We start from the raw sequence: 24,871 nt of genomic DNA on the forward strand, positions 1-24,871 counted from the left end.
AGGGTCTCAACTTGCTCCTGTCTTTAACTTCTTTCCTACTATGTCCCCATTGTACCCCTATGTTCAGTAAGTTTTGATTTCTAGATGTCCCTTCTTAGGTTACTTTTTTCATTAATAATATATTTTAATCATGTCATTCAAACTGTAGGATCAAACAAAGCCCTTATCTTCCAGGAGGAAGGGCATTCTCTTGATATTTTTTGCTAGCGCATAATCTTGCAACACACTACGGGAATCTCTACCTAGTTATTTTGTGTGATTATCATTGCTGATTATTTTTTCCTTTTCTTGGTGAAAGTCCTATCTTTCCTGGAACTATACCAGTTCTCTTTGTCCACCTGAACTGCTAACATAGATTGTAAAGAATATAATATAGAATATGTACATTCAACAGAAAAAGAATGTCTACATATATTCACAAGAATTACTATGCTGTTTCATGTAGCATTACTAAATAGGATATCTCAGTGGACATATATATATTCTCTAAATCATGTGTTTGTTGGCATAATAATATAACTTATACATCTATATATTATATACATAGCGGATATATTGTCAGTTAACTTTTACAAACCCCTATGACATATTGTGAGCTCTATCTCATACAGATTCAGAGAGGGATTAAGTAATTTATCCAAGTTTATGCTGTTAGTAAGTGCCTATATCTCCTCACTATAAACTTGTATGGCATTGGGTACTTCTCCTTCCTAATGGTTGTCTAAAGTTGTAGCATATACTTATCTTTATAATTGTTTGATTAATGTTTTACTCACGTTATAAGGCTGGGTCCATGTGTTCTTTTGCTCAGCATTTTGTATCATTACCTAAACAATAACTGTTGCATAACAGTTGCTCATTAAATACCGAAAAAAATTTAAATTTGAAAATACTTTATTACAGTAAATATTTTAATATTTAAAAAATATAAAGTATGAAAAAATAAAGTTATGGCATAAACATTCAGACAAAAACCTGACTCCAAATCCAATGATCTTTGGCTAACTTGCTGCTGTCTCTTTTCAGATAACTAAGAAGTACCTAGATCAGGGATGTCAAATCAAACATGTATGCTGCCACTCTCTCCTTGTGTTCTGATAACATGCTTGCTAAAAATCATCACCTCTTTGCCCACTAAGCCCAGTTAAGGCCTCAGGATTCTTTTCCATTCGGGACATTAGACAATCACTACCAAACAATTGTTCTTGTCTAAGATATGACATATATATGCATGCATATATATATACATATATATATATATTGCCATTCTAGATCTAGAAGATAATTGAAAGAAAATTTGGTCCTATTTCATTGATATTAGCTTTGTCTCCTCCATAAGCTATTCCAATGCTGCAGAGGCGAAAAAAACATGGATGTTAGGAACTGTTATATTTCATCATTAACCTAACCATACATTCTGAGAGTTAAAAACTATCTGTCTGTGGACAGAGAAAGATAGCACATATCACTCTTTTGTCAGAATTCCCTAAAAAGTCCCTCTTCTAAGTACATAGGCCCAAATGCTATGGGCCAGAATAATACATGTCCCTTTATCTCAAGTGAGTCATGCCTATTTATGAGGATCTCTGCACAGGAAAACTGCCATTAATGACTTCTCCTTTAAGGAATCTTGTACACATTATGCAGGACCAACCTCAAAATGGCCACCATGCTCACAATTTCCTTCTGAGGCGATCAACATATTTTCTAATGAGAGAATCATCTCTAGGCAGGTCCTTATTCATAAGTTGCCTCACTGGTATTGCATGATCTCAGGTCTGATCACAGGTGATCAACTAGATATGGACATTGGTGTTAAGGAAAGCACAGTAATAGGCCGGGCAAGGAGCTTTGAGGCTATGTGACCCCTGGATTATCTCAGGAAGCATAAATGAGAGATAACAAAAGAAACTGAGGATGTTAGCAGTAAAACCATGTGCTGAAATGACAGGGAGGCACAGCAACAGACAGAAGCCATGAGGCAATGGGGGTTGGCAAGAATGTATTTTTCTAGTTTGTATGTCTGTATGAAAAAATACAAATATCAAGGCATACAGGTCCAATGTCCTGAGAAAGAATTTTTCCTGATATGTTAAGAAATGGTCTCTACAAAATTAGGCTAATTTGGGATCTTCTGGGTGGCTCATTCAGTTGAGTGTCTGCCTTCAGCCCGAGTCATGATTCCAGGATCCTGAGATCAAGTCCCATGTTGGGCTCCAGCTTGGCAGGGAACCTGCTTCTCCCTCTCCCCACTGCTATGCTCTCTCTCTCTCTCAAATAAATAAATAGAATCTTTAAAAAAATTAGACTAATTTTTACAATATCTTCTTTCACAAATTTTAATAATGTTCTCCCAGTATTACCAAGATATATAATTAAATTCACACTTTTTATAATTTCCAGGTTTGACTCTCTTTACTTTTTCTAAAAATCAGTTGCTATTTGGTTCGTATTCCCTAGAAAATACATCATCTCCTTATAAATTCTTAGAAGCTTCTGTGTGCAGATCCCAAGATGTTCTGCAGGTTATAATACCAAATGTTTAGATTGGTCAATAATGACAAAGGATCTAGAGTACTTTAGGAAATGGAATTCTAACTTAAGAGATGTAAGACCTCATATAGGAAGAGAGGATGGTCATTGATTAGGTGTTGGATGAGTGTATATTAATGACTTTCATTAAATGAGATTTGCTAATTTTCTGTCTGAGTAAACACACTAAGGAGACTCATGGAAGTGGCTGTTATTCCGGATTTCTATTAGCAGTGTGACTGAGATATACTGATTTGGCTATGACTCGTAGACTTCCAAATGCAGTCTGGCCCCACAGCTGGTCTCTTTTCACAGGATATATGTAGCACAATTTAGGGTCATCAGGAAGCAATAGGAGCATATTAGACAATTCAACATGTTCTGATGTCTTTTATAGTCAGCAATATCATTATTACTTTGATTTTCTTATTAATGCATCAAGATATTTTGAGTTTTGAGTTTTGAGTTGAATATACTTTTATTTGAAGCTAATCATGACATTTTCTAGTATTTATCAATAATTTTTATCTTGTTTTTCTAATATATTGCTCATATTTATTCGGTTGGCTTGCTCATTTTATTTGTTGTTCTGCTTTAGTCCTTTTAATTATCTCTGGTTCTCATATTTTCTGGTTAAATTTTTTTTCTTGGTTAAAAGGCAATTGATTTAAAGTTGGAAAATGCAAAAAAAGACAGGAAAATGAAAATAAGAATTCCTTAAATTCCAAAAATGACCAGTCTTTTATCCTGTGCATAGTAAATTATCATACCATAATACCTGAAGAAATAAAGGATGAGCTTGAGTATCGTAAAGCATTTATTTCATTTTCACATCTAACTGAGAGAACTTAGTAATTATATGTCTTTGACTACAAGGTGCAAATAAAAATTCATATCAATGTTCCAATTTTGAATATTAATTAGATACTTATACAACTAAAGAGGTGAGAAAGAAGAATAACCTCAATTTTTGTAGAAAGATAATGAGAATAAGAGCAGAATCAGAAAATTCATGTATGATAGTAAAGATCAGTGTTGCAGAGGCTATTCATTTCCCCCAGTATCTATTCTCCCTTTATCCTTAATATTATACTCAATATTTATGTGGGCACATGGTGGTCCAGAATAATAACTACAATTGCAACCAGGTGTAGTTATGGGACTAGGTTTTGTTCAATGGTAAGTTAGTGTATGTGCTTTGTGGCAGCTTTGGGGAATCTTCCTTAAAAGAGAGCTACTAGATGCTGTTTGCTCTTATCTTAATTATTTTTTCCCCTGTTCTGGACAAAGATGAAATGATGTAATGGGAAGATCTTGATTCTTTATGATCTTCACGAATAAAACCTCTTTGCTGCCTCTGGAGAGCCCTCTCCAAACTTTTATGTGAGATAGATATTTATTTATTAAGCCACTATTATTTGAAATTTCCCTATTTTTGTCATCTAAAACTAGCCCTACCTGATAAAATCAATAAAGCCAAAACATGGGGTTTTTTGAAAAATTAAGAATATTTGCAAACATCTATGTAAATTTATCCCTCTCTCCCTGAAAAAGGGAAAAAAAAATTAAAGAAAGAAGGCGCAAATCAGTAATATGAAGAAATAGAAAAGGGGATGTAAGTTCTGCTGACATTAAAAAGATAAAAAGAAGATAGTATGAAAAGAATTATACCAATAAACTTGAAAATATAGATGAAATTCCAAGAATTCTATCACTTATCAAATTGACTTACAAAAAAATAGAAAGTCTGAATAGTCTTATAACCATTAAGGAAATTTAATCAGTAGTTGGAACCTTGCCACAAAAAAATTACCTGAACTGATTTTATCAATAAGTTCTACAAAATATTTAAGGAATAGAATATTAGGAAATTTTGCAAGGTTATACTATGTACAGGCAATCTTAAAGTAGAAGTGTCATACACAGCATATATATATATTTCTTGTTCACATTATGTTATGTCCTTTTTCTTGCTGCAACTTTTCTGTAGCTCTTCTCCAGCTCTGCATTAGAATCATGTCTTCTTTATGTCTTTTAATTCCAGGACTCAGACTGGAGTAGCTGACCTTATTCTGCATATCTTTCCCACCATAGGGGACACAGAAGCAAGAAAGACCCTGCATAACTATTCAGTTGCACTATGGCTTCTGCTTGGATATGGCATCCATTCACATTCCATTAGCCAGATCAAGTCACACAACCAAGCCAAAAATCAATGGGATCAGAAAGTATACTACTACCAGAAAGTATAGGGTTTGGGAAGAGAGATATTTGTCAATAAAACAATATACTATATATAGTTACTGTATTTAGTAAATCTCAATGTTTACATAAACTCAGAGTAAAAGAAAAATGAAAACCCTCTCACTCATTTTACGAAGATATTACAAAATTGGAACCAAAAAACAAGCAGGAATAGTGTGAGAAAGAAAAATGACAGCCAATCTTATTAATGAACACAGATGCAAAAATTCCAAACAAGACAACAAACCAATTCAGCAATGTTTAAAAAGATGATATTTAACGATAAAGCTATTTTATCCCAAGAGTGCAAGTTTTATTTAACACTAGAAAAATCAAATAATGTCGTTCAATATATTATTTGATAAAAGAAAAAACTATTGTCAGCATAATAGATGCAGAGAATCATTGAATAAAATTCAATATTTTAATGAAATTTTTTAGCAAAGAATAAATGGAAATTTCTGATAAAAAATTTTTTTCATACTGAAACAAGTCCAGACTTACCAAAAACTTGCAAAAATAGTACAAAGGATTCCTGCATACCATTTCCCAGCTTATCCAAATGTTAAAATCTTACATAACAAGAGTGCAGCCATCAAAGCCCCCAAATTAACATCAATATAATATTATTAACTAATCTACAGAATTTATTCAAATTTCATCAATTGTCCCACTAACTTACTTTTTCTGAAACCAGAATTCAATCCAGGATCAAATGTTGATTTAATTGTCATGTCTCCTTTGTTTCTTTTAATTTTAGACAGTGTTTCACTCTTTTTGTTTGTTTTGGCTTCCATAACACTGATACTCCTGAAGAGTACTAGCCAGTTATTTTAGAGCATGCTCCTTAATTTGTGCTTCTTTTATGACTCTCAGAGATTAAATTCAGGTTTTTGGCCACAATACCACTGAAGTGATGTGCCATGTCTGTGCATTATATCAATGAGCATGTGATGTAGATATGCTCATTAATTGAGATGCTATCTTTAATCTGCTGGTTAAGGTAGTGTCTGCTAGGTCTTTCCATTGCAAAGATATTGTTTTTTCCCTTTGTAAGTAAATAGGTATCTTAGAGATTCTTTGGGGTTATGTAAATATCCTATTTTTCATTATACTGTTGCCCACTAATTTTAATATCCATTGATGACATTTGCAAAAATTGTTACTGTGTTGTTTGCTAAAATGGTGATCATCTAATTCCATGATTCTTCCTATATTAGATAACTGAAATTGTGCTGTGAGTAAAATCACTCTTTTCTCCCCCCTTTATTTATTCACTTGTTTATTTATGTCATTATAAATTTGTGAATATTTGTTTTACTCTGTGGGGTATAATCCATTACTCTCATTTTTCCTATTGCTCAAATTGTCCTAGCTGTGGCCTTTGGGAGCCACTTTGAGTTGGTTCCTATGTCCTTTTGAAATGTCCCATCATTTTTTTTTTTTGAGAATTTTCTTATTTTCTGAACTGAAAAGATGTTTCATGCTCATCTTGTACTTTCCCTGTGCCAGTCCTGGAATCGGCCATATCTCCAAGGAGCTCTGTTTCTTTTCACTGGTGAATGATTACTTAAAAATGAAGATCTGAGTGCACTGGAATGTTACTTCTTTTAGACTCCCATTAGCAAACGGAGCTAGAAAATATAAATATTAATATATATTAATAAATATTTATATATGTATCTATTTATAAATAAATATTTAAATATATATGAAAAATAGTGAATTCATACTGATACCATCTATTTCAACCTCACTCATAATTCATTTTAGCCTCCCTCTTTCCTTATTTGTAAATTCATTTCTCTGACAGTAAGAAACCTGGTTCTCATTAGCCCCATGTGTTTACTTATTGCTAAACCCTAGCATATGTAACAATTAGTCACAGAATTGTTAACACATTTACCAGACAGAGCACAATACTCCTATATAGTTCTTTCGTATTCAGCCTTAAAATATGTTGTCAAAATTCTCTCCCAAAGTTGCTTAGGTTAGGTCTCTTTGTCCCACCCTTTTAGCGTGGTTTGTTATGCATTTGTAATGCAGTTAGATTCAATTTGTAAATGTTTCTCTTTCATTTGGGGTTCCTCCTGCATTCTGCTTGATTCTAATTATATATTTATTTATTTTTAGTCTGTGAAACATTAACATGTTTGTAAAAGTCAGAAAAAGATGTACCCACAGACATAACACTTTCCCTCATCCCTTCTACCACATTTCCTATCTTTTTCTATCCTTTCCCAACTTATTTCAACTCACCCTTGTAGGTAACCGATGTTTGTTTTCTGGTGCTGCTGTAAGAAATGACCACAACATTCATGGCCTAAGCTTATCCTTTCATAGCTCTGGAGACCAGTCATCTAAAGTCAAGTTGAGGCAAGACTACGCTCCCTCTGGAGGCTCTAGGTGAGACTCTGTTTCTTGCTGCTTCCAGCTTCTGGTGGCTGTCCGGCATTCTTAGAGGTGCTTGGCTTGTAGCTGTGACACTTCAGTCTTTGGCTCTGTTTTCATGTTGTCTTGTCCTCTGTCTGCCTGCATGAAACTTCCCTCTGTCTCTCTCTTAGGAGAATCCTTATCATTGCACTCAGTGCCAGGACAATCTCTTCACCTCAAGATTCTTAATCACATAAGCAAAGACCCCTTTTCCAAGTAGGGTAACATTCACAGTTCTGGGAATTAAGATATGGACAAATCTTTGGGAGCCAATAGCAGCCCGCCACAGTAACCCTTCTCACTAGTTTCCAGCTTATCTTTTCTGTGATTTTTTTCACAAATGAACAGATATAAGTACATTTTCTTATTTCCTTTTCTACATGAAAGGTAGCATATGATAGATAATCTTTTGTACTTTATTATTTTTTTTCAATTAACACTATGTCCTGGAAATAGATCTGTATCCATTCAGAGATCATTTCATTTTTTTACAGCTTCATAGAACTCTACTTTGTGGATATGCTATAGTTTATACATCCATTTTTTTATATATGGATGTTTAGATTATTACTAATAATTTGTCATTTCAAACAGTGCTGCCTACTATTTTTGCATTGTTGAAAGTATATCCTCAGGGTATTCCTCAAATTAAGATAGCTGGGTCAAAAGGTAAGTGTGTATATAGTGTTGGCGGTATTCCCAAATTCTCTTCTGCCTTAGTTTGTTCAGGATGCTATAACAGATTACCATAAACTGGGTGGCTTAAACAACAAAAATTTATTTCTCATAGTTCTCGAGGCTGGAAGTCTGAGATCAGGGTGCCAGCATCAGCAGGTTCCAGTGAAAACCCTCTTCCAAGTTATAGACTGCCAGCTCATATCCCCCTCATATCCAGATAAGAGAGTGAGAGAGTCCTCTGGGGTCTTTTCCATAAGGGCATCAATACCATTCATGAGGCCTTCATAGCCTAATCACCTTCCAAAGGCCGTATCTCCTAATATCATCACATTACATGCTAACATTTCAACATGTGAATTTGGGGAAGACACAAACATTCAGTCCATTGCACCTTCAAAAAGGGTTTACATTCCCAGCAGCTATTCATATATGACAGTTCCTGATGCCCAATAGTCTCAGCACAAATTATGTTGCCATATTTTTTAATATTCATGAGTCTTGTAGATAAGAAATGTTTTCATTTCCCTAATCATGGGGAAGGTTGAACATCTTTTCATAAGTTTAAAGACCATTGTAAAATCTTTTTATTCTAAATTGTCTTTTTATGCATAAGAAACTTCCATAACCAGATAAACTATACCTCTAAATAAATCTACAGACACATCAAATTAATAAAGAAGTGTTTGAAGTATTTCATTTTAGATTAGAAACAATAAAAGAATGACTGATATCACTATTTTTATTCAATACTGAATTGGATCTCCTGGCTAGTGAAGTAAGGCATGAAAAGAAGTCAAAAGTAAAAGGACTGTGAAAGAAGAAACAAAACCGTCATCACTCACGGTTAACAAATTGTCTATGTAGAAAAATTTAAAGAATCCACAGTTAACATAGTAGCACTATCAGAATGGTTTAACAATGTTCCTGGTTATAAAATCAAAGATAATTGCAGTTCTGAACACCATAAAAACAATGTAATTTATAAAACCATACAATGAAAAAGAGAATAAGATGTTAAGTACCTAGAAAAATTCAACTAAAACATTCAAAGCATTTACAGAGAAAATTATACATTTTGCATTTTATTTAAAGATATAAAGAAGATCTAATGAATGGAATACATGTTTATAGATGAAAAATACATTATTATAAAATACAGCAGGTTGAGCATTACTCCACCCAAAATTCTAACAAGTCATTGCAGTGGAACTTGACCATAGAAGAGCAAAGCAATTCCTAAAAAATTAAGAACAAGATTGGGGCAATTGGCTGATAAGACATAAAGGTTCACAAAAGAGGAAATCTGAATGGTTAAGAAGCATAGAAAAAAATGCTCAGCCTCACCCATATTCAGAATATCATTTCACATTTGTCTAGTTAGTAAAAACGGTAAAGATGGACAAATATTGCCATAAATAGTAAGCAAGTAGACGTTACTGGTGGGAATGTAAAATTTAAAAACATGTTCTAAAGCATTTGGTTGTATTCAAAAAAGTTTAAAATGGGCATATATTTTCATTGTAGAAATTCCATTTTTGAGACAAATACCCTAAAGAAACCATTTGATACATATACCCAGAGATGAGTACAACAATGTTCATAACAGCAACATTTGTAAAAATAGAACATTGGTAAGAACCAAAATTTCCACCCACCAGAGAATAAACCATTGTATTGTCAGACAATAACAAATCTATATATCAGTGAGAATGAATGACCTTCACCTGCACATGTCAATGAGGATAAATCTCAAGAACAATACTGAGCAAAAAATCAAGCTTCAGGAAAGATATATATTCTATACAGCTTATAAATAGATAAAACTAAACTATATATTGTTCAGAAATACATTGCAAGGGATGTAAAACTATTTTTAAAAAGTAGTGGTATGAAAAACACAAACTTCAGGATAGTGACTGCCTCAGATGTTGGTGGAGGGAGTGGGCTGAGATCAAAAAAGCACCCACAAGATTTTAAGGCACTGGAATGTTCTATTGCTTAAGGTAGACATATTCTTCATACTTTACACATATGCCATACTTTTGTAAATATATAAAAACTGCAAAAACTAAAAGAGATGTCAGAAGCACCAATATGCTGTGACTTTTTAGAAAATGGTCACTTTTGTGCTTTGTCATGAGAGAGCCCCTCTGCCCCACCTCATGTGTACATGTACACTTGTTCACCTCTAGCTGAAGATTTTGGTCTAGAATCTCATTCTCTACTTAAAATCAAGGCTCATAGACATTCTGTATCTTGGGACAAAAAAAGTCCAATGAGCTCTAATGTCTTATTAGCAGAAAGCTGGAAGCTTTCAGAGGGATGGAGGGAGAGGTGGTGGCCGTGTTAGAACAGATAAAGTGATGTCCAAGGAGTGAATGCTGCTAGTCTCCTATTGCCAATCCTTTGAGTATCTAAAGGAAAACAGTGAATATAGTTAATTTGACCCAGTTAAGTTTGGGAAAGACCATGAGTCCATAATAATGCTGAAAAAGAATAAATGACATAAGTTGCAAGAAGACCATCAATATGAGTTAACTTAATAGGAAGCCGGTTTCTCCCAGGTGAAAGGTGGGGTTAAGTCATCCGATTTAAAGGAAAGCGGACTATGATTTGTTTAGTTAGAGAAATACTGTTCTCCCATTGAGTAATTCAAGCATTAGTGAGGAACATTGGTTGTACTCTGGGTGAGATGTAAAAAATGTCTTACAATGACAAAGAAAGATGAGCCTGCCGAATGAATACTGTGAGATACTGATCGGAGCACAGTGGCTGGGTTGCAAAAGTAGGCCCCCAGGCATGGCAGAAGAATGTGCATCTGGGTCCTGAACCTACAGGGCTGAGCTGCAGATGTTCCCAGTCCCCTGCATCTCACCTGATAAGCAGGCAGGCATAGAAATGGCGTCCAGAGAATTGAGGAGGGAGCTTCTCAGGGCTTGATGGAATCCTTATTCCAATCAGGTGGAATTATTGACACCTGATCCTTTTTATGTTTCTGAAGTCAGTGCCGCCGTGTCCTTGTTATGTGAAGATATCTATTATAGCCTTTACTTCCGTTAAAGTGCATGTAGTCTTGGCCTGGGTCTGCATATTCATCAATCACTGACACTGTTGTGACAGCTATACATGTTCCAAAAACACCAGTTCTAAGGCACTTTAAAAAGTGTCATTTAAAATTAAAAGTATTGTGGGATCAAATAAATCTGGGGAATTGTGTGTCAATCAGAGTTAAACAGTCTTTGAGATTTCCCAGAGCCTTTAATAGGCATTGCAAATCTCCATAGAAGGGATTACATGCAGGCAAAGTTTTCTGCCCTGATTTTACCACGAATCCCTTGTTCCAAGCAGCCTTTTCTCTTCTCAACTGATATTCAAATGAATGTATTATGGGAATTCTAAGACCATTCACTAGAAGGGTCACCCCTACCCCTTCACCGTAAGGGCGACATTTCCCAGCCTGAAGAAGCACAGCATCCTATCTAATTTCATGTATCAAGTGGAAAATTTATATTTCCTTCCTGCCTTTCACTCTATTCAATCATCTCCCTCGTAGGCCATGGGGAAATAGTTGTTCCTTGCATCGCTGAGTTAGAATTTTGGATTTGTTGATAAAATTACTGGTAACATCGGTTAGATATACATGAAAGGAAGGAAGCAATCAATAATAAATTATTAGGGACATGGAGAAGACCCTAGTTATCTTCATAGAAGACATTTTGCTAATAGGGAATGAAACCCTCAGATAGAGAAAGGATAGGCAAAGTACAGAGAGCATGTATTCAGAAAACATTGGGGGCTATTACTTTAGGCCAGGCATTGAGTATTGCTTAGTGATACAAAGATGTTCTCGAGGAGTTCACAGAGACTAGTGGGGCCTGAGTATCGATGCAGTCATTACGGGACAAGGTGATAGGTGACAGAAGTATACCCAGGATGCTACTGGCATAAAAAAGAAGGCACACAAACTTGGGAGGAATTGATTGTCATTCCTACTTAGAAAACTATGACACTTGATCTGTATGTTCCCAGTGCCTTGCACAGAATAAATAGATGCTCAGTGGTGATGAGCAATGCTCTTGGTGAATGAATGTGGAAGAATTGATAAACCTGAGTGCATCAGTCCACTGGGAAGTCTGGTCGATACAGTAGAACAGGAGCAAGAAACATATCTACAATAGTCATTCTTTATTGAGTGTAGTTTATACTAGGTATGATCTAATCACTTTGTATACATTATCTCATTTAATCTTTACAACGGCCTCGTGAATTAGATATTATTATGTATTATTACAGATGATGCAATTGAAGTGCTGAGAGGTTAAAGTTAAGGAATTTGTCCCAAATATAACTGGTAAGTGGAAAAGAAGGGATTTAAACTTCGGTCTGACTTCATCCTTTGTACTCCTAATGCCTCATGTAGCCAAGCTTCCACAGAGCAAGTGCTGAGATCTAAAGAATCTATCATTGGTGTAGTGTTCCATGATTCATCGTTTGCGTATAACACCCAGTGCTCCATTCAGTACGTGCCCTCTTTAATACCCATCACCTACATCAAAAACTAATGAGGTAATGTATGGTGATTAACATAACATCATAAAAGAAAAAAAAAAGAATCTATCATTGGTCAGTTAAACCGCTGGCTGCCATTCTGTTGGGATTCCTACCATCCAGGTCACTTCTTGAGGTCTTCCATTTGCATAATTAAGGCACAATACATGTGCTTGTGAAGCTGTTAGCTAAATTAGTTCAGTTGCCTATTTTAACACTGCCCCCTTTCAGTTGATGCAGAATGTTACCCTAAGAGAAAGGAACATGGGAAGATGGAGTTTGATAAGTGGCATTGCTAATAGGACACAATTTAGAGGCTTAATCAAGTAGAGGGAGGCATTAAGAAATTTAACAAGGAAATAAATAAATGATTAAATGTATATACATATATATATATTTCCAGATATAGACTTGGGTCCCCATATTAAAATAGTGTGGTTGCAGGTTTTGTTCCAAGAAGAAACCCACATTAAATTGGTTATGATATTCAGATTTTTGCCTTTAGCCAGGGGAGGTATTACTTATATTTTGCCTAGGCAGGGCCCAGAAAAGTTAGCCATTTGCTTACAATTGGCCTGAGGGGAGGAGCATGGGTAGAGTGGAGATGGCTGAGTTCCAAATGAAGTGCTTCTGCCAGTGCATCAGGTTCTTTATAAGACATAGCAAGCATACGTGCCCCCCACCTCCACCATCAGGATGTCCATGTCCTAGTTCCTGGAACCTATGACTATGTTACCTTACGTGACAAAAGGATCTTTTGAGATGTGATTAAAGTTAAGGACCTTGAAATGGGAAGATTATTCTGGATTATCTGGTGGGCCCGAGCTAATCACATGAATCTCTTTTTTTTTTTAAGATTTATTTATTTATTTATTTTGATTGAGAGAGAGAGAGCACAAGCCCTAGGGGCAGAGGGAAAGAGAGAATCTTAAGCAGACTCCCTGCCGAGCGGGGAGCCTGATGCGGGGCTCAATCCCATGACCCCGAGATTATGACCTGAGCTGAAACCAAGAGGTAGAGGCCCAACTGACTGCACCACCTAGGCACCCCTCACATGAACCTTTAAAAGCAGAGAACCTTTCCCAGTTGCAGTCAGAGGGAGATGTGAAGAAGGGTAAGAGACAGCAATATTGCTGGCTTTGAAGATGGAGGGAGGGGGTCAAGAGCCAAGGAATGCCAGCAGCCTCTGGAAGCTAAAAAAAGGCAAGGGAACAGATCATCCCCTGGAGCCTCCAAAAAGAAATGCAGCCCTACAGACACCTTGATTTTAGCCCAGTGAGATCTATGGCAGACTTCAGGCCTGTAAGATAATAAATTTGTATTTTTTTAAGCTAGTAAAAATATGATAATTATGGCAGCAATAAAAAACTAATACCTAACAACATTAGAATTTTTAAGATGGTATTTGAATTTCACACAGAAGGCCTCAAAATAGTGCATATTTCAGTAACTGCTATTGAAAGGTTTCGATGACTTCTCTACCTTAAGTATTCCCTCATGAATAAAAGCATGTTCGTTCAATGAATACTTGTTGGCTCTCTGCTGGTTTCAGGGACTAATTTGTGATTTGGTTAAATAACATTAACTCCTCTTCCACCAAAAGAACTTAGGATTTGTTTTCCCTCTGTCAGATGGTGATGGACAAAATTTCTTGAGAGAAATTATGGCTCTGATGTTAGTCAGCAGGGTTTGCTTATTGTCTCTTTTGTTTGTTCCTGATATGATTGGTTATGTCCTTATCATGCATTTGGGACAGTTAATGAAAATTTAGAATTCTTACACTATTAAAAGATAAAACAAGAGCTTTAAATACACTCTATTTGCTTTTAGTTAATTTTTTATTTATTTTTCAGACAATGTGGGGGTTATTGTTTTACCTCATTCATTATAGAAGTTAGAGTCTTCTGCTTTATGATTCCTCTTACTACTCTCCTTCCCCCAGAAGAAAAGAAAAGGCAGTTGTACTGGGAACTAGAACTGTTATCAGGCTCAAAACATTTAATTAAACAATACATTTGGTTACTTCTAATCATACTGAATTAATCTTCTTAATTTGCTCTTGTATTGGTCAGGAAAGGCCAGGCTACTATGCTGTAGTAATAAATCAATTCTCCGAGGCTAAACACAACAAAAGTCCATTTCTCATTCAATGGATGCAGCCTTCTTTAATCGGACTCCATATGGGCCTCCATCTCACAACCCTGAGATCAGGACCCTGAAATCACAACCTGAGCCAAAACCAAGAGTCAGATGCGTAACCGACTGCACCACCCAGGTGCCCCGAGATATGCAGATTTGTTTTAAAGTGTGTCTTGATACCTCATTTTGAGGCTTCCATGTGTGCCTGGGCAGAAGGGAGAGCTGGCTTATTCCAGCACACTGGCTTCTAAAATGCTTTGGCTTGAAAGAGACACTCATCACATGGACCCCTGACTTCATGGGAACTGGGAAACTAGGAGGATCACATGGATAGTCAATAAAAAGTAAACGTCCCTGCCACAGTTCCCCAAGTCCTAATATCCAATTTCACAAAAAAGCTCATATATAACAGAAGATATGTCTACTGGTAGTTTAAGGACAACAAACACTTAAGTTGTGCTTCTTTGTCACGTGGCACCAAATTGGCTGGCTTTTTAAACAATTGGATATCAGTAAAGTCTTCAATAAACAAAACAAGATAAAAACCACTAGTCATATTGGATTAGGACCCAACCTAATGACTTCATTCTAACTTGTTCATCTCTATAAAGACTCAATTTCCAAATAAGGTCAAATTCTCAGTTACTGGGGTTTGGACTACAAGATAGTTTTTGGAAAGGGTTTTGTGGGGTGACACTATTCAACTTACAACAGCATCCAAAGTCACAGCTATCAATTGGGAGGATTCTGTACTCTGAGCTGTCAATCTATTACATTTTCTGCTAACATGGTGCTTCGTAAAGTATGCATCACTTTTGCCGGAACCACTTGAATGTGTGTATGTGTTAAATGTAGATTCCTAAGCCCCACCTCAGACCTCCTGAGTCAGATACTTTAAGGATGAGAGCCTGGAATTTTATTTTTTAATATGCAATAGCATTGATTTTTTTTCTTTTCTTTTTTTTTTTTTTGTTGGCTTATGGTTCTATGAATTTTAACACATGTATAGATTCACATAACCACAAATACAATCAGGCCACAGAACAGTTCCATAATCCCCAGAAATGTCCCTCAAGTCATCCTTTTGCCGTTATATCCCCACCACTACCCCCCACAATCACTGGTCTGTTCTCTGTTACAATAGTTTTAGGGTTTTTTTTTTTTTCAAGATTATAAATAAATGCAAATATATGGTATGCTACATTTTGTGACTTTCTCCTCATAATGCCTTTGAGATTCATACAAGTTGTTGCATGTATCCACAGTTCTTCCCTTTTTTATTGCTGAGTAGTATTCCACTGGGTGGGTGTACAGGGTTCATTTATCCATTCACCCATTACAGGACATTTGTGTTGTTTTCAGATTTTGACAGTTTTGAATAAAGCTGCTATATACATTTGTGTACAGTTTTTGTAAGAACATAAGTTTTCTCTTCCACAGTGTAAATATCTAAGTGTGGGATGGTTGGGTAATATGGACATGTATGTCTAACTCTATAAGAAACTGACAAATTGTTTTCCAGAGTGGCTATATGATTTTGCTTTTAAATCTGATGTTTTAACAAGTGTCCTAGGTGCTTTTTAGGTACAGAATAGTTTGAAAACTCCTGCCTAATGCCTCTAGTGGCTCATCCATAGAGCAAAACTATTAGCTAATAATTGTAAAATATACGATGAAATGGGATATTTTACTTCTAAGGTAACATTCACTGTCTATTTCAAGTCAGCTATAATCCACGTACAGAATTCTATTATTGGTACTTTTCCCTAATTTAAAGCATGTTCCTCCAAAGACAGAAATACAAATATTCACAGACAATATGCCTTCACATCTAATAATAACTTGTTTTATATTACCAAAATGCTTAAATAGTTGTGTTGAATAATTTAATCCAGATTTCTCTCTGGAAGTATATATTATTTATAAAAACTGTCTCAGGTATGTTTTTAATTTTGAGGATTTCCTTAAGCAAACAGAATAAAAACTGATATGAGTCCTACACCAATAGAAATGTAAACTCATACTAATCCTTGGTGTTCAAAATCTCTTACAGACTGATATTTGTCTCTGTTCTGTGAGATGCTGTCAATCAATACTGCATACAATTGAGGACTGCTCAGGAAAAAAAACCCATAATGATGGGGTTATGTCAAAGGGACATAGGAACCATCTGAAGAATTCCCAAAAGCCAAAATCAAAACAATTTGAGCAACAAAATAAGAAATGTGGTATTATATAGCCCAAAGCATAATATAAAAATTCATGAGTCTATACTGATATAAATGATTGACTAAATAAATGGGGGAATAGACAAATCTCCCATATAGGAAAATTCCATATAATTTATATAGATATTCCACCCTTAAGGAGATGGAACATAACTTCCCACTTCTTAATTGTGGGTTGTGCATAGTGACTTCCTTCTAAAAGGCACAGTGTGGAAAGGGGTAAAAAAAAAAGATATATAGATATATATAGATATAGATATAGATATATCTTTACAGGGGAGAAATTCTGACAAGCACTACCTCACCCAGCAGATCAACATCAACAATAGTGATGAGTCATGGTGATAATTTGTACTCTTAATGTGATGTCATAGAAATGGCACTTTACCTCTGTGGCCTTCTTTCCTAGAACCCATAATGCTAGTCTAATCATTAGGAAAATATCATACAAATCTCAGTAGAAGACATTGTACAGTAAACCTGACCAGTACTCCTCAAAACTCTCAAGGTCATCAAAAACAAGGAAAGTCTGAGAAATTACCACAGTCAAGAGGAGTCCAAGGAGACATGATGACAAAATATAATGTGGTATACTGTATGGGATCCTGGAAAAGAAAATGATATTAGGTAAAAAGGAAATTTGAATAAAGTATGAACTTTACTTAATAACAATGAATCAGCATAGGTTTATTAATTGTAACCAATGTCCCACACTAATGTAAGATGTTAATAATAGGCAAGAGGGTATGGGATCTATGGGAACTCTCTGCACTATCTTTGTAATTTTTCTGTAAATATAAAACTTAAAAAATTAAAAGTTTATTTTAAAATGTGCAGTATATAATCAACAAAATACAATGTATAAAGCATCAATTGGGACTAGCAAATACTGTCCTCCCATTTTCAATCAGAAGAAAAACTGTGGGAATGTGATATTGATTTGTGTATTTGCACCTAACAGATCCTTAATGAATTTGCCAAGGATAATTAATGAATATGCTATTTCATGTTGTGAATCTAAGTGAAAGAGATAGTTTTTATATTTATTGAGCTACTTCATTTTTCAAAGCATCATGCTAGACAATTATTTAATGATTACATCAAACCCATGGGAATTTTGCCTTTTTTAAAAAATGAAAAATTAGGACCTAAGCTATTAAGAAACAGGTCTGTATTAGTTTGCTAGGGCTTTCATAAAAGTACCACAGACTAGGTGGCTTAAACAACAGAACTTCATTTTCTCATAGCTCTGGAGGCTATGAGTCCGACGTCAAGATGTCAGCGGAATTGGTTTCTTCTGAGACTTGCAGATGGCTGTTTTTTCCCTATGTCTTCACATAGTCTTCCTTTTGTGTGTGTCTGTGTCCTAATTTCCACTTCTTATAAGGACACCAGGTTTACTGGATTAGGGTCACTGAATGACCTCATTTTAACTTGATTACCTCTTTAAAGACCCTAGCTCCAAATACAGTCACATTCTAAGGTACTGAGGGTTAGGACCCCAACATATGAACTTGGAAAGGGCACACAATTCATTCCATAAAATGTCTAAATTGATCTCCCTGCTCCAGTGAAGGAAATGTGGTTCTAATTTGTCTTTATTATTCCAAAGCCTTTGCTCATTTCTTTATAATAATTGGTGTGGTCATTAGCCATGGGAGAAGCTGAATTCATATAGCTTTAAATTTTTTTAACATAGTAATATATAGTGAACATTCCATTTGGAAGTGGAAGTTAGTGCTATAGTGGTACAGTAAAGTCCAATCAGACAGACCTAGATTTAGATACTTCTTCTTTTACTATGTAACTGTGCTATCTTCCTCCTGAGATTGTAGGGAGCATTAAATGAGATTATACCAATAAAAACTTAACTTGAAACAAAATATTATCAGCACTGCCCTTATTCAGAGAGAATATTATTATAGCAATTCTACCTGTCTAGTAAGTTCAATAAATATATGAAGAGTACAGTGAGAAGTTCTTCAAGAATCTGGAAGCAAAAGAAATATGATTGCCTTTGAGAGTTAAACTTCAAAATCAGCACATAATGGATAAAAACAGTTTCTTCTTCTAGCAGCAGGAGTTGACGTAATATGACTGGAGCTATTAATACAGCTAACGGAAGGATGTGTCACTCTGAGGTAGGGGGTTAGACAACCCATGGGAGCTTAGAAAAGGAGCCATAGAGACAAATATCAGCAGAACCCATCTGAGCACTTTCAGGAAACAGGGAATTTAAGCTAGTAGAGTTTTTAAAATACTAAGGTCCCATTGTCAAGCTCACAATTTGGGGATTAATCCTTCAGCCTATCTTAGTCTTAAAGCATAAAGCATTCATACTATTCCAATGAGGATCTTGTGCCTGAAAACCAATTTTACCTGACCACATGTGGTATCAATGTGCTTATAGAGATTATGTAGACTTATCATCCTAACTTGGGTATCCAATGACGTGTTATTTGCTTTTTTACTGTAAGTAGACTTTTATGAACTTGGTTAATGTGGTTGAATTATGGATCCAATATCTGTTTACCTGAGAGTCTGGTGTCTCTCTCCAAAAGGCTGTGGACCCAATTCTACCACATTGTGAATTTAACCTATAAGGTCCAATATTAAAGTTGCCAGATTTAGCAAATAAATATATAAAAAATCCAGTTAAATTTGAATTTCAGATAAACAACAATTTTTATTAGTATTAGTATGTGTCATGCAATATTTAAAATATTAGGATATATGTAATAAGTATCCATTGTTCATCAAAAATCCAAATTTAACTGGTCATTCTGTGTTTTAGCTGGCAATTCTGGAGAGAGCTCTTTCAACACAGCTTCTAGTTTTAATATACTTACTTAAAACTCTTAACAGATTCCAGCATATAAACATTATAAATGGTGGCACAGTCTATCTTTTTTGTCAAAGAAGTTATATTAAGTGAAAAGTAACCACAGTTGCTGATACCTGTTAATAAAGAGAAAAATCACAAATCTTTGTCTCTTTACTCTTAAAAATGAAAACCTCAAAAGTCAGTTACTAAGCCTTCTGGTCAAGCAAGATCATATTGCTTGTATCTTGTAAGAGACGATATTTATGAAATGACTCAAAATGTTTGCTTCCCCTCTAAGCCTGGATGATTATGAAATAGTCTAAACTCTATTTGAGATTCCTTCCCATTGACTAGGATGGACTTATGGGGAACATTAACCCCAGAGTTGCAGTGTTTAACAAAGTGCTTCTTTTCTTTTTTTTTAAATATTTTATTTATTTATTTGAGAGAGAGAGTGAGAACAAGAGAGAGAGCACAAGATGGGGGAGAGACAGAGGGAGAGGGAAAAGCAGAGGGAGAGGGAGAAGCAAAGGGAGATGGAAAAGCTGACTCCCCACTGAGCAGGGAGCCAGACAGGTGGCTAGATCCCAGGATCCTGGAATCATGACCTGAGCCAGAGGCAGACACTTAACCAACTGAGCCACCCAGGCGCCCCCAAAGTACTTCTTTTCAGTCCAGCCACAGGACATCTGGTCACTTTCTAGTAGCACGGTAGGAGCAACATGGAAAGGGAAGAGGAAATGCTCTAAAACTTTCTAGGCAAGAAGCAGTTGACATTTGGGGTGGCTGAATGTCAGAGAAACGAGCAAAGTTTAACACAAGTCTGGGACTAGGGCAGCTATAGTTTGGGCTATGCAAAGTCCTAAAAGACACTTCTAAAAGAAAAACAGAAAATCTTGATGGGTAAGTCTTAAAGGCCTTTTCTTACCAAGTCCAAAAATTTCCGTAAAATTAAAAGCTGTTAACTGCTGTTTTCATTCTTGGTGGAATGCTATCCAGGCAGCAACTTTCTCCAGATAATTTGTATCAAGTTAATTGATATAGTCTTCCTTTTGTTTTTCCTTGTCATTCCTTCAGTGTTCTTTATGGAGACCTCTAATGTCATAAAATATACCACCTGGTTCACTCTGCACTGGAAAGAATCCACTTAAAGCAGGCCACATGGAAAAGCAATGTTATTTTAAAGAAATGCTCTGTATGATTCCTGACTTGGACATATATGACCACATAGAAGTGACCAGTGAAACTATATGGTTAAGCCAGAGTTGGGAAGTGTTTTTTCCTTGAGTCTAGTTTTTGATATCTCTCTTTTTCCTATTATGAGAAGACAATGACATCATTAAAAAGTAAATGAGCAAAACACATTAAAAGAAGTATATTCTAGGGGCGCCTGGGTGGCTCAGTCGTTAAGTGTGCCTTCGGCTCAGGTAATGATCCCAGAGTCCTGGGATCGAGCCCCACATCGGGCTCCCTGCTCCGCGGGAAGCCTGCTTTTCCCTCTCCCACTCCCCCTGCTTGTGTTCCCTCTCTCGCTTTGTCTCTCTCTGTCAAATAAATAAATAAAATCTTAAAAAAAAAGAAGTATATTCTAACTATGCTCTATATAATCATGCAGCATTCTATATTCATGTATGCATCTATTTTAATATGACAACAATATTCTGAAATGAATATAATTATAAAGCAAACTTTCCTTTGTGGAAATTATATGTAAAAACTCTGGACTTTCTTTTCCAGCCTGTTTTAAAGAAGCACTTAAAATAAGCTCTCCTCCTGTTACTTAATTTCAACAAATAAGATAAAATGGAGGTTTAAATTACGTGTCTTGTGGAGTGATTTGGTTGGCAAAGCCAAAGTGTGTGCATTCTTTAGGAAATAATTACCCTAACAACAACAAGCATTTACTTGGCTTCTTTTTCAAAGACTCAAAAGATGCCTTACAATTAAAACACAGCAAGCCGACCTACTTTCTTAAGGGTGTTCAGGAATAGGAATGAACAGATATGTCTTTAGTTTTAAGTGTCCAGACAGAAGGGTACTATGAATAGAATCTGGAAAGAAATTCTGGGACTCCAAGAGCCTGCAGCTCATGAGTGGGATAAAGCAAACAGCCCGCTGACTCTGACCTTAATGATCGACTAGGGACATATGGTCGACACAAAAGATCTAACAAATTTCCTGGGCCTCAGCCATTAACCAACTCATCAGTGAGCGATACACCATTTAAGTTAGTATTGAGTTTTGTGGTGATTCAATTCTGGATTGTATAACCGGAGGGTTCAGCCACCTGAGCCCTGCCGCCAACAGTACCAAGGGCTACCTTGTCCTGTGCTCCAGGTGCCTGTATCACTGGTGATCAAGGCTGAGGCTGTACTCGGCAGTAAGGGTTGGGAGGAGGAGATGTCTACAAGATGGCAGCAGGAGAATGATGAAACAGAATTCTCAGGACCAGCAGTAGTAACATGCACGAGAAGCTTGTAGCACCAACAATGTCAAAGGCTTAATTTGACTTTCAAGCCAAGGCAGCATTAGCCAAGTTGCTCAGCCATCTGCAAGGATTTCAAGAGGGGTATTTAGCGTCTCTGGCTGGACTTCCTTAGCGTTAGAGTCTTCCACATGGAAGATGATCTGAAGGAAGAACCTGAACACTTCCCAGAAATTTGGGCGCAACCCTATGGTGTATTTCCCAGAGCCTGTAGGGCCCTAAAGGCTGTAGTCATCTACAGATATATGCAAATGACCAGCTTGGACTATTTCAGAATGGAAAGTATCAAGTGTCCCATCTATTTATGGAATTAGTAAGTAACAGGAATGAAAGGTACAACATAGGGAATATAGGCAATGGTATTGTAATAGCATTGTGTGGTGACAGATGGTAGCTACACTTGTGGTGAGCATAGAATAATGTACAGAGTTATCGAATCACTATGTTGTACACCTAAAACTAATGTAATATTGTTTGTCAACTATACTTCAATAAAAAAGTGTCAAACTGAAATTTACTTTTTTAAAAAATTATGTTATGTTAGTCACCATGCAGTACATCATTAGTTTTTGATGTAGTGTTCCATGATTCATTGGTTTTGTGTATAACACCCAGTGCTCCATTCAGTACGTGCCCTCCTCAATACCCACCACCAGGCTAACCCATCCCCTTACCCCCCTCCCCTCTGAAACCCTCAGTTTGTTTCTCAGAGTCCATAGTCTCTCATGGTTTGTCTCCCTTTTTGATCCCCCCCCTTCATTTTTCTCTTCCTTCTCCTAATGTCCTCCATGCTATTCCTTATGTTCCACATATAAGTGAAACCAAATGATAATTGTCTTACTTTTTAATAACAAGTATAATTATCATGGGATATCATTTTATAATATATAATAGTATCAAGTCACTATGATGTACACCTGAAACTAATAGGATATTGTATGTCAATTATACTTCAATAAAAGAAAAGCATTCCAATATCAGGGTAGATCAGTAATTCTCAGCCAGGGGCAGTTTTGCCCCTCGCACCCTCTCAGGATATTTGGCAATGTCTGGAGACATTTTTGACTGTCATAACTGGGGGATGCTACTGGCATCTCTTGGGTAGAAGCCAAGAGTGCTACTAAATATCCTACAATGCACAGGATGCTCCCCCCCAACAAAGAATTATCCAGCCCAAAATGTCAATAGTGCCACAGTTGAGAGACCGTGGATTAAGTTATGTCTCATTTTAATTATTTTGGTCTAGCTGAAGAAGCATACAGGTAGTCGGAGAAAGTTTCAAGATAGTGAGATTATGGTCTAAATTAGGATATAATCATATATCCTGCAGGATTTAAGGAAAGAGCCCAATCAGGGTGACACAGAGCAGGTGGGAAAGATTTCAGGGAGGAAGTATGGCTTCAGCTGGGCTTTAACAATTACATAAATAGAAAGGAGCCATTGTTGGAAGGAGAAACAGTACATCAAAAATGGAGAGTAGTTCTCAACAGTGCAGCATAACCATCCAGGTGAATCTACAGAGGATTGGACAGACTCAAAGAATTTTACTGGCACTGAGTGCCTCCCTCTCTTTTTCTGCCCCTTCCCACATCCCAGAAACTGCCCCTAATGATGAGACTTGGAGGAGAGGGGATACCAGATGGGAACTGGGAAATAACTTGCTTAGAGTGCTGGTGTATGGTGGCCGCGCTAATGGCCATGTGGGATTTTGCTCTACAAGAGGATGTAACTACCAGTACATTGAGAAGCTTGCTAATTAATGTCACCTCAAATTTCTCATGCCTTTTATGCCCTATAGTCAAGGATGTGGGGCTTTGCCTCACTCGCATGGGCTTTATTAACAGCATTTATCATATATTCCTTTGTTTTGTGCAGTGGCAAAAGTCATGGGATTCTCAACCATTCTAGCATTTCCACTGGCCTAAAGAAAGAAAACCTTCCCTTTTTAATAATCAGCACATGGTAGACACAATAAAGTAGGGACAAGTTCAGAAAAAGGTGACTCTGAAATTGGAGGCAGTAATGGATGAGGTTATCTGGTGGTAGCAACCTTTTCTAAGTCTCTATTTAACAGACCAGAATATATTTTTCAGGTACAGAGGTTTCACTTTAACAGATATGATAAAACTTATCTGCAACTGTATTGGACTATGTGACTAGTATTAAGTATCTAATAAGGAGTACTAGTAATAACTGATAGTAACTGGGTCACAGATAATAATCAGAGGATCAGGTTGGTATTATGCTACCAGGAAGTTAGTGATCTGAATGGAGTCTACAAAAAAAAAAAAGAAGAAGAAGCCAAAAGACAAGAATTGGTAATTCTTATTCACCAGTGTTCAGGAATAGAATGTTCTGATTCTAGAAACCCATTTTTACTTATCCACTTTTTTTTATTATGTTATGTTAATCACCATACATTACATCATTAGTTTTTGATGTAGTGTTCCATGATTTATTGTTGCGTATAATACCCAGTGCTCCATTCAATACGTGCCCTCTCTAATACCCATCACCAGGCTAACCCATCCCCCCACCCCCCTCCCCTCTAGAACCCTCAGTTTGTTTCTCAGAGTCCATAGTCTCTCATGGTTCGTCTCCCCCTCTGATTCTCCCCCCTTCGTTTTTCCCTTCCTACTATCTTCTTTTTTTTAACATATAATGTATTATTTGTTTCAGAGGTACAGGTCTGTGATTCAACAGTCTTACACAATTCACAGTGCTCACCATAGCACATACCCTCCCCAATGTCTATCACCC

The sequence above is a fragment of the Leptonychotes weddellii genome, chromosome 8 (genome assembly GCF_054177405.1).
Source record: "Leptonychotes weddellii isolate Sample4059 chromosome 8, ASM5417740v2, whole genome shotgun sequence".
Lineage (NCBI taxonomy): Eukaryota > Metazoa > Chordata > Mammalia > Carnivora > Phocidae > Leptonychotes > Leptonychotes weddellii.